Source organism: Juglans microcarpa x Juglans regia, chromosome 2D (assembly GCF_004785595.1).
Source record: "Juglans microcarpa x Juglans regia isolate MS1-56 chromosome 2D, Jm3101_v1.0, whole genome shotgun sequence".
In the NCBI taxonomy this organism is placed as follows: Eukaryota; Viridiplantae; Streptophyta; class Magnoliopsida; order Fagales; family Juglandaceae; genus Juglans; species Juglans microcarpa x Juglans regia.
This window is the reverse complement of record NC_054596.1, coordinates 18,804,906-18,817,143: the sequence shown is the minus strand read 5'-3', so window position 1 is coordinate 18,817,143 and position 12,238 is coordinate 18,804,906. Positions and strand designations below refer to the sequence as shown.

Here is a 12,238-nt window from a genome sequence, read left to right as displayed (position 1 = left end):
ACATTGAGGAGTCATAGAGGAATAGAATTCAACTCAAAGAAGTTTGATGAGTTTTGTGAAGAAGAAGGGCCAAAACATCAACTTACAGTTCCCTATACTCCTCGGCAGAATAGAGTTTCAGAAAGAAAGAATAGGACTGTGATGGAAGTGGCAAGATCCATAATGCTTGAGAAGGGACTTCCAAAATGATTTTGGGTAGAGGCTGTTAATACATCCATCTATTTGCTCAATAGATGCCCAACAAAGGCTGTGCGAAATCAAACTCCTATAGAAACTTGGAGTGGTAAGAAACCTACTGCAGGTCACTTAAAGATTTTTGGGTGTATGTGTTATATTCATGTACCACCACAGAAAAGGAACAAGCTTGAAGAGAAATCTGAAAAATGAGTCTTTCTGGGTTACAGTTCTCAGTCCAAGGGATATAGAATATATAATTTGGATTCAAAGAAACTTGTAACCAGTTGAGATGTTGAATTCAATGAAAATGCTAGCTGGAACTGGGATGAAGAAAAGATAAATACTGAATTTGTTTCTATACCAGAAGTGTTGGAAACAATGCCATTAAATTCTGAAGATCAGAATGGAAGAAGAGAAGCAATAGAAGATGAAGAAAATGTTAGTCCAATGGTATCACCAAGAGCTGAATCAATATCTCCTTTAATTGCAATGTCTTCGCCTGAATCCCCACCAAGAAGGTTAAAACCTTTGGCTGAATTTATGAATCATGCAACTTTGTTTCACTTGAGCCTCAAAGTTTTGATGAAGCTGTGAAAGACAAAGTATGGATTGATGCAATGGAGGAAGAGATTAGAATGATTGAAAAGAACAAAACATGGGAGTTGGTGGACTGTCCTGACAAAAAAGACATTGTTGGGGTTAAGTGGATTTACAAAAGGAAGCTTAACTCTGATGGTTCTTTGAAGAAATGCAAGACAAAACTTATGGCTAAAGGCTATTCACAGCCACAAGTTGTATCTAATTGCTACTCAACCAGATTTGATGTTTGTTTTTAGTTTGATGTCCAGGTTTATGCAAAGTTCAAGTCAAATTCATCTTGGAGCAGCTAAGAGGGTTCTTAGATATGTGCAAGGAACCATGGACTTGGGAATTTGGTACAAGCCATGCTCACACCCAAGTTAACAAGTTTTACAGATAGTGATTGGGCAGGATCACTTGATGGCATGAGAAGCATCTCAGGCTTTTGTTTCAATCTGGGAACATGAGTTTTTTTCATGGGATTCAAGGAAACAACCAACAGTTGCTCAATCAACAGCTGAAGCTGAGTATGTGGCTGCTGTAAGGGCTGTTAGTCAAGCTATTTGGCTAAGGAAAACTCTGGAGGACATGGGTTAAAAACAACCAGAACCAGTTGATGTATTTTGTGACAAAAGGTCAGCCACAACTATGATTAAGAATCTTGTTTATGATAGTAGAACAAAGCACATTTCAATCACGTATTATTTTTTTAGGGAAGCTGAAGCAAACGGTGAAGTTAATTTGAAATACTGTACTAGTGAAGAACAGATGGCTGATATATTTACTAAAGCATTTCCTAGAGTCAAGTTTCAATTTCTTCGAATGATGCTTGGTGTTTCTAAAAAATACTTCAAGGAGGAGTATTAAAGTTGATGTAATTTTCATAATTATTGCTATGCATGTTCTGTTTATAAATGTTTTGCTATATTTAGCTTGTTATATTTAATCTAAATGTATCGGACTCATATTCCCATTTAATGCATTGTGTGTATCTGTGTGACTAAATAGTCTGTAACCAATAAGTTTAAAGGACAAGGAATTTACAGAATCGATCCTACAGATTAGAGGATTGAGTTTTCCCTTCATTTTTTCTCTCTCTCTTTTTTTTTTTTTTTTTTTTTTTTTTTTTTTTTTTTTTGCTCTTCATTTTTATTTTAACTCCAACAAAATCTCCAATCAAACATTTATAAAAAAACCACAGCAATGCGATGTCAATAAACCAGTCCAATGTCTAAAACCAAAAAAATGAGCCTCAGATCCACAGCAACAAAAGCAACAATCATACGCAGATCTAATAAAACTAACCTGGGAAAAGGATATTTAAAGACTTGTGAAACCACAAAAAAATTGGAAGAAAAAGGAAGAAAGAGATACGAGAAAACTCAGAAGAAAAAATAGAAAGATCTGGTCCGTGCAAAAACAAACTAAAATTAGAGAGATAGAAAGAGAGAGAGAGAGAGTACCAGTTCACGTTCCTTGGATTGTGAAAGGAAAAGAGGCAATTAAAGATGGTTTGAATGGCTGTGACATGTGTTTTACTTTTAAAGGAAAAAAGAAGAGGGAGAGGAGAGACTCAGAGAAAATACACAAAGAAGAGGGAAAGAAGAGCAAGGAAGAGAGACTTACCAACACAAGCTTGGAAGACGACCGAATGAGAGAAGTGGATGAACGAGGAAGCTTGCAGGTGAAGAAGAGCGAGGCAACAGAATGTTGAGTAACTTTCGAGTTAAGGAGAGAGAAAAGAACGAAGAAGAGAGACGGGAAAGGTTGATGAAAATAATAAAATAGTTTATTTAGGGTTAAGAGTAACTCACTAATTACTGTAGCAGCTTTGGACCATAAGCTAGTTGAGAGCTGCCATTGCCAATGCTCGAAGGAAATTCAAAAGCGTGGATTATTAAAACGCTGCGTTTAGCATTTTTCCTGTTGAATCAAAACACCTCAACTTTGCACTTCTCTCTCTCTCCCTTCCTATGACATCGACGTACAGTAGAAAGGGCAAGTTCAAGAAAAAAAAAAAAAAAGGAGCCAATCCAAAAGCCATTGAAGGACCTATCCTTTACCCATTATTCCCCCTTCACTAACATTCGCCTACGTCAAACTCGCAGGACCTGTCCTCTGATCCAGAAACCATTGAAAGACCCAGAAAGGGAAAGTGCAAGAAAAAAAGGGAGCAATCCAAAAGCAGAACACCCCTACGAGAAAACCCACCCCTCCGATTTCCTTCATTACCCTCAGGAAAAACCATTGCTTGGGTTCTTTGGATTTCTCAAATTTTGTAGTCCAAATTAATACTTGGAAGTACTTTTTGGGAGGTTTCTTCAATACCCATTTCGTGAAATGGATGGTTTTCGTGCACGGGGCCTACCCCTTCATGCCTGTATTTAAAGTTTTTCTTGATCAAATACTCTCACTCTCATGCTATATATGGCACGTAAATCTATTTTGATTTGGGTACTTTTTACATTTTTTTTAATAATTAATAATCTTGCATGGTAATTCTTTTTGTTGATACGAGGGAGGGATGGGGGATTTCGAATTCAATTTTTTCATTTGGAGCACAGGTCATCAGCCTGTTAGCAATCTTGGGTTGTATTTGTTTTTTAGGAATGGGACTGTTAATTTTTAAATACATCAACTTCAACATTAAATATGGACCAATTAAAGACTGCCTCGTGGCAAGTTAAATCCACACTATCTGATTGGTTTGGTTAAATAACTATGGCCTGGTTGTATCAACACGATGCCAAACCCTATCAAAGACTTTATTTTTATTTTTTCGAAAGTCCTATATTATTCCTGGCTCAGGCCAGATTGAGTAACTGTACATATTTTTTCTTCTTAGATGGCAGTCATGGCACCAGGTTTAAGTGCAAGTTCACATGCATACATATACATACATACATATATATATATATATACACATCTGTGCCTCAATCATTTTGGTAAACAAGGAATTTGATCTCTCTCAACAAGTACTGGAATGGGCTCTATTATCAACGACTGGACTCGATTCTTTGCTCTAATGTCCGGTGCTCCATGCCCATCCCCATACTGGTACGTGCATTTGGCAATCCGAGCAAGGTTGATTGCTGTTTCCACCAACGATTCTCCAAACAAACGATTAACTACTCTTTCTTTGTTCAATTTTTTCCAAGTTGTCTCTGCCAAGTTGCTGAGGTGTTTACGAGCATGTTCCTCAGAAAGACTAGTTCCTTGCACGTAACAATAGATTGAATTTGCAGTTTCACCTCTCTCTAACTCTGCCTGCATTAATTGTTAAATAAATGACTAAAATTGTTAATTTAGCACAAAACTATATAGACAACATGGGTTGGCATGTCATATTAAATCGGATTCTTCTCGATAATTGAACTCAACACGTGAAAATGAGGATAAAGTATGAAGATTTTATTCTATTATCATGTTAAATCTTCATTTGTTTTAAAATTTTAAGCTAATAGGTAGACATAGATTTAATTATTTAGATTATTATATTCTAATTTAGAAATGAGAATGAATAGTACCGCAGCAGTACTCAAATCATTGCTGAGTCGAAAAATGAAGGATGACCACCGCAAGAGGTCATGGTAATTTTCCAAGCCCTCAAGGGCCTCCTTTGTGAAATTTTGATATAAAATAGGAATGAACGAAGAAGATCATCCCAGAAACGGATCGCCAGCCATTGTTAAGATAGTCCTTGAAGGTTGGCATCTCCTTGTCGGAACTCCACTTTGCTTCTTGGAGGAACGCTTTGAGCAGATCTGCCCACTAAAATACAACATGAAACTACAAATTAATCTAATTTAAAAATCTTTAAAAAAAATGAATTATGTTTAAATCAGGTTTAATTTGTTAAAAGAGAAAAAAGAAAGAAAACTCGAAAATATCAAAAAATATATATATATATATATTACCGCTTTGGTTAGGTATGGAAGGATGTTTTCTCCTTTCTCCTTAAAAGTGTCGTAAACAATCTCATTAATAGTGTTATAGAGAGCTAAGAAGCATAGCTGCATATAGTCAGGAAGGTTTCTCACGGCTTTGATATCCCATCTGAAAACACAATTAAGAGGTATTTGAAAAACATGATTAATTTGCTATAAAAATTAATGTGAGGGAGAGAAATTAACCTTTCGACAGCATCCGTAAAAAGAACGAGTTCATCCAAAGTACCATAAACGTCATAGACGTCATCAATGATGGTGACAAGAGCAGTAACTTTGGTCAGCTGTTTACGAAGATGGCCCAGCTGAGGTTGGAAGCAAATTCCAACAGTCCAAAAGAAGCATTCCATCAGCCTATCTTTGGTGAAGCTTGTAACATCCCGTAAATTAATATTTTTTTAATAAAGAATTTTTATTTATTTATTTAAAATTTATTTTCTTATTTTATAATTATCAAATATTTTAAATGGATTATTTTATGATCTTTAAATTGTGGGAATTAAATTGTTATGTTTTCTTAATATTTATTTATTGTTATACATTTAAATTGTTCTTCTTTAAAATTAATTGATTGTGGAATTTAATTATTTTATTTTCATTGTATCATTACGTTTAAATTATTTTAATTGATTTGTTGTTTTAAAATCATTTCCGTTGAATCATTTTCGTAACTCAAGATGTGAGGACTGTACCTCATTTCTTTCATTCCATTTTCTCTTTCCTCTTTTTTTTTTCTTTTCTTCTTTTCCTTTCTTTTCTTCTTTTTCTTCTGCTTTCCCCCTCCCCGAGCGCGCGACCCAGCTCCCTCTCTCTCCCCGTGTCAGTCACCTTCACCCAGACCTCCGCCGTCGCGCCGCTGTGCGGGACACCGCCCGGCCGACCAGCTCCCCCTCCCTCCGGCGACCTCAACCCCCAAATCCCAGCCCCTTCCTCGCCGCCGGTAGCCCGCACGCACCCCACGAAGCCGCGGCATTCTTTGCCCCGTTGCACCGCCGTCGCGCCACCTCCGGCCACCATTTCTTCACTACTTCATCCCCGACCTCCTAGCAACCTAATGGACCCAACCCCAGCTCCGATCCGTCACCGGTGAAGCCCCACCAAGCCCATTTCCGATTTGTGCATCTTTGGCCTAAAACCACCCCTTGCGCCGCCACCCACGGCAAACCACCACCACCATTGGCTTCACCGACCTCTCTAAGCCCTACCCTATCAATTTTGGGTCTTAGTTTGTCCCCGTTGAAAAGTGGGTATTTGAGACCCACGGCCACAGTATATTTTACACTGTGTTGTTGCTGAGTCGCTACCTTTTGCAACTCCGTGATCCTCCAGAAATCATATTATAGCGCTGTAATTATTTTTCTTAAAGAACTTTCGTGATTTAAATATATTTTTGCACTAACACATATTATCTGTGAATTGGTTTGTTTGCCGGACTGAGTCCGAGGAGTTTCGGGGGTCGGATGGATTGTGGATGGAGTTGTTGTATGTTTGTTTACATTGTGAATTGTGGTTGTTAGTTGTTGGTTATGGCTTGTTCATGTACATCGCATATTGCACGCATGATCATGTTTGTAAAGAAAACTGGGTTTTCGCATGATTGCATACATGTTCATGTATTTATTGAAAATTGGATTCTCATGTGAGTAAAAGGAAAAGAGACTGTAGGGATGGTGGTAAGCAGAGATGGTGGTAGAGTCCCGCCTGCGATTCCCACCTACGGTGCATGCGATGGGGATGGTGGTTGTGTCCCGCCTGCGATTCCCGCCTACGGTGCACGCAGTAGGGATGGTGGTAAGCAGGGACGGTGGTAGAGTCCCACCTGTGATTCCAGCCTACAGTGCTCGGTTAAGTATTCATTGTGTGGAAAGGAATTGTAGGGATGGTGGTAAGCAGAGATGGTGGTAGAGTCCCGCCTGCGATTCCCGCCTACGGTGCACGCTGTAGGGATGGTGGTAAGCAGGGATGGTGGTTGTGTCCCTCCTGTGATTCCCGCCTACGGTGCACGCGGTAGGGATGGTGGTAAGCAGGGACAGTGGTAGAGTCCCGCCTGCGATTCCCGCCTACAGTGTCCGATAAATGGGTTGTTTTGTGTGAATCATTTTCTGGAAAAATGACAAACAATATTTTTGGCCAAAATGGGATTTTTGGTGTGTGTTAGAAATAATCATTTTTCTGGAAAAATGGTATTTTATGACTAAATGTATTTTGTCATATTGTTGGTTGCATTAATGTATTTTTATCCCGAGAGTTGTTTGGTTTATACTTACCTGTGGTACCATTTTATGGTATCGCAGATTTTGATGCAGATGATGATGACGAGCCTTAGCTTGGCTCCGTTGGTGGAGTGATCTGAGATTACTCCTGTTTAGCGAGTTATGTTTTTATCAATTTATATATTGCATTTGTAATATATTTGTGATGACTGTATAACTCTTTAAAGATAAATTGTGTTGAATATTTGTATTTAAAATTCTGGTACTTAGTTGACTATTATAATATTCGCTGCGAATTTTTATTGTGCACATTTGCATGTTGCACACACACTTGAACACATTTCGTTGGGATGCGTGACCGTATTGTCATCATTCCGAGTCACGATTCCCGTTCTTTTATACGTGGGAGTCGGGGCGTCACAAAGCTCAAGTTGTTCGACAGCCCCATATTGTTCCACCACCCATATCAATTATATATATGTGGCGGTCAGTGGTACTGATCATGAACTACCCAACTAGTGTGTACACGTACAACATCGTAAAGTTGGTAGCTAGTTTGAGGCCGACAACATCGTATAACTATTGATTTTTGTTGTTTTGGTACGTACTGTACTCCAATTTGTAGAACTCTTTAACATATTCTAATTACCTGGACATTTCTTTAAGTTCTCCTCGAAGTACTGACTGGACTATATTAAAATCCAACTTTGCAAGCTCAAGCACAACAGGATTTGCATCTTCCCTCTTACTGTATGCCTCAATATACCAACGAGCTTCCAGTCTTTGCATTCTATGGTGCAGTGGAACCTCCAATGCATGCTGAATCTGCTCTGCCACGCTTTTACTTGCATTGATTTTGAGGTCCTCGAGAGCCACTCTTGCGAATTCCATAGCCTCATCCAAGAGGTTTTCTCCTTCAAAACCCAGATACGAAGCTTCGTACAGACTCAGCATTCCTTTGACATCCCTTCTAAGGCATTCCTTGAAATTGCTTTTTTCGTCTGTGAAACTGTTAAACACATCTGCATGTACATGTGTATGAAAAATATGAGACTTCGAATCGTTTTGTTAAGATTATAAAGTTGATCGAAATAAACATATATAATGCGTAAGAAGCTGATAGATATTAATTTGTTTGTACGTACCTTGGGAGACGTCACTGCCACGTTGCCTGAGGAGCCTAAAGCTGAGAGCAGTCGCATGGAGACTCTTCACAATTCTTTAATTATATCCTTTTGAAGATGCTAAGACGACGTTGTCGAGAGCTCTTGTTATCTCCTTCTCAAAGCGGTAACCCAAGCCTAATCGTTGAATCTCATCAATCAGTTCGAGTTTTGCCAGTAAGTCTGAATTTTCATTATTGATCATACTCCTCACGTCTTCGTCCAACTTCTTCACCTTATTTCGTAGTACTTCATGATCCTGTGTGGTTACAATATGAGCTTACAATTAATATGAATCTCCCTAGATTCTTAAATGTAATTGATCACTATGATCATATATATGATATTCCCTAATTATTAATATTCTATGAATAGTACCTAATAGTTTTAGATTTCTCAGATATTCAAATCAGGAAGCTAGCTAGGGAGAGGGAGCACATTCAAATTAGGAGTAAAAGATGATCAGAAATGCAATCACCAGTACATGATAATCATTCCTTAAGGACTGCACAAAATCGTAACTCCAAGTGCTTGGTTGGTAATTGGCAGATTTTCTTTGGACTTCTAAATGGGAAGTAGTCGCTGCAGTACTGGCAAAACATCGGAGTTGCCCATGATGTTTTTGTTTTTGGCAGGGAAGAAGAGTTTTTGTTGTTGGATATGTAGGCAAGTGTGTCAAGCAGACATGATTGGATGAGGGCAACTGGAGTGCTAGAAGTGCCATTCCGCTAGTATACTATTATATATGCTATATGTTTGCAATTAATTGTGATTTCAAAAGGAGTGGAGTGGATCTATATATAGAACTTCAATAACGTAGTTGAATTTTTTTTTTTTTTTTTTGAGAAAAGTATATTGCATTGATTAATATCGAAAATTACAAACTGAACCTGAAATATATATTACAAGCCAACTGCAGCATTAATAGCTCTCTAATACATACTCGTGAGTGACATGATCTAGTCCAAACTATAAATCTCTACAGATCTAAAATCTGAGATACAGCAAGATTCTATCCAAGATAGAGTTAATCAAACACCACACTCTGTCTAAAACGGAGTTGAGGACACACTTTACGGACTAAAGTTCAAGAGACTGTGTTTTTTTTTTCTTTTTTTCTAAAAAAAAAAGACATTATAGAAATTAAAAATAAATGGAAAAAAATGGATTATATCTTAAAAAAATATAAATCTGCATTTTTAACCTTGGAAAAAAAAATACACAAACACCTGTTGTGATTACAGGTGAGAGCCACGTGCCATCCTGGAAGTATGGAGAGATAATTTCCTACAAGAAAATGTTTGTATATAGCCAGATATTTATGACAAAAAATAACTCTATTCTAATGTGCCTCTACATACACTACACATCATCCACATGACATGATTTAATTTGAAATATAAATTTTAAAATTTAAATCTTACAAATTAAATTATACTATGTGAATGGTATGTAATATAGCTAGAGGCCTTAAACTAGCATTACTCTTACGATAAAAACGATCGATAATAAGTTCAATATTCTCATAATAAATAATTATTTTCATCGTAAATATTTAACGGCCACTAATAACTTTTTTTTTCTTTTAATAATATATTACATATTACTCAATTAGATTTTTTTTTTTTTAAAAATGGATATTTGTATAATTTACGTGTCACTGGTACCCATGGTACTACATTTCAGGATCGAGCAGATCGTGTCATCGTGACATAAGATTCTCGAAGTTGTTGGCATCGTACCATAAATTAAACATTCGACGATAACAAGAGGTGTACGAGGAGCGCTCTATATATGGTGGGGTTTTTTTTATTTGTTCAAGTCTTTTTCGGTTCAATTTTCAATCTTAACAATATAGTTGCCACGTGTAATTAGATGCAATAACCTGATCATTTTATAAATATTTTTAAGGTACGTAATAATTAAAGAGAGATGGATTCATTAAAATCGAAATAAAAAATATTAAAAATAAGAAAAAAAATGAAAATTTCCGTATAACATTGATAGAGACATAGGATCAATTGTGGAACACAACTTAACGGAAGAATCTAGCAAGCGTACAATTATAGGACAATTGTGGAAAACATATATGATATATGGCTTCAGAATAATGAAGTTGAACAGTAGTACTGCATTTAGGATATGTATGTAAATTGAATTGACGTAAAACTGAAATAAATCTCAACTTAATATTTTATGAATCCCAAGATCTTGACTATCATGATTTTCATAAAGATAAATAACACACCGTAATTCATAGCAATTTTTTCAATTAAATCTTGATTGGATAAAATGTAAAATTCATCGAAAAATATATTTATAGTCTCTAAGTGGGAACATCTATTGCTGCTTTTAGATGTTGAAATAAGTTGAGTTGAGATGATAAAATATTGTTAAAATATTATTTTTTAATATTATTAATATTTTGAAATTTAAAAAAATTGAATTGTTTATTATATTTTGTGTTAGAATTGAGAAAAGTTGTAATGATGAGTTGAGTTGTGTTTAGGTTCCAAAAATACCATTAATGTCCTCAAGTGAGGACTGCATGTACAGACTCATTGATGTGTTTTATTAAATAAGAAAAAAATATCATTTTAAAAGTAATATTATTGTAATTTAAAAAAAATCAAAGACAAAATTATTCAAATTCACATCAACAATCCCTATTTGAAAACTGTACATAGACCAGTTAACTCTTTTGTAAAATGAAAAGTCAGAAAACCATACATTTATGAGTAATGTAAAACGGCTTCCGAAGTTTTGTCCCGAAAAAATGTCCCCAACGGTATACTTAACTTGTTTATTTTATTTTATTTTATATATTTTTTAATCATCATAAATATTTTTTTAAAAAATAAAAAATTTATAACATCATTAAAAAACACTTCTTTAATCACTAAAAAAAAAAAAAAACATTCGAGACACTTCTTCAAAATTCAAATCAGATCTAAAACATTTCTGTACATTTATTTTTTAATGGGTACATAGAGAGAGAACTTGTTTCTTTTTTGGTAACTGTCAACTGCTACTCCACTTTCCACCAAAATAGGAGTAAAAGTAGGAATTAACTACTTCTCCAATATTCTAGAGACTGGATTGGACGACCTCATGTTATTAGGAGTCTAGAAGTCATACACGTGTCATGTCGGACAACGTACGCAACCTGTGGGGATGATGAAGATGAGGAACGTATGGCCTGAATTGAAAGGTACACTTTATATATGCATGCAGGCCCAAACGGAATTAAAAAAAAGATTCTCATTCATTTTCTTGCACTCTTTATACATGATGGCGACGTATGTGATGAAAAAAAAACATAGGTTACTTTATAATATGCATGTGAATGATTCCATAGGCCAAAAGTTAAATATCTGTCTTTTTTTTTTTTTTTAAATGAGATAAGATAAAAATTAAAAATTGAATAAAATATTTTTAAAATATTTTTTAATATTATTTTTATTTTAAAATATAAAAAAAATTTAATTAATTATTTTATTTTGTATGAAAATTTAGAAAAGTTGTAATGATTATATGAGATGAAATGAGATGAGATGAGATGAGAATAGTTGTGAAAATAAATAAAGCCTTAAGATGGGGTTTGGATAGTAAGTTGAGATGAAATGAATTATGATGAAAATTAAAAGTTGAATAAAATATTAGTAGAAAATTATTTTTAATATTATTATTATTTTGAGATTTGAAAAAATTAAATTGTTTATTATATTTTATATAAAAATTTAAAATTTTTTTAATAATTAGATGAGATGAGTTAATATGAAGTTTAAATCTAAACGAAAACCGAAGAACAACCGAATGAGTTGTGAAAATGGAAAATGGCCAGTGGATTATCAAAAGAAGAGGTTTTTCATTCTTTCTTTTCAGGGGGCTTTCGTGTTAAAACGAATTGGATATTTGAAAGCCTGAAATCCTGATGCAACATTCAATGCTCGTGCCTTACAATTGAAGCTTGTTTAGAGCATGAGTATCACTCGCTCGTCCTTGGTTTTCGAGGCCTTGGTTTGGGATTTATTTTTTATTTTTTAAAGTGATCGCACGGTGTTTTCACCCGAAAACTATCATTTAAGGGCCAGAAATAGCCAATCAACAGAAAACTATGTGAGCTGACTTGATCCAAAACTTATGTAACGATTAGTAC

At 35.4% G+C, this 12,238-nt stretch overlaps 1 pseudogene; it reads right to left on the bottom strand.

Moving 5' to 3' along the window:
- Positions 1-3,653: 3,653 nt before the first annotated feature.
- Positions 3,654-8,803, bottom strand: LOC121249336 (annotated as a pseudogene).
- Positions 8,804-12,238: the final 3,435 nt, after the last annotated feature.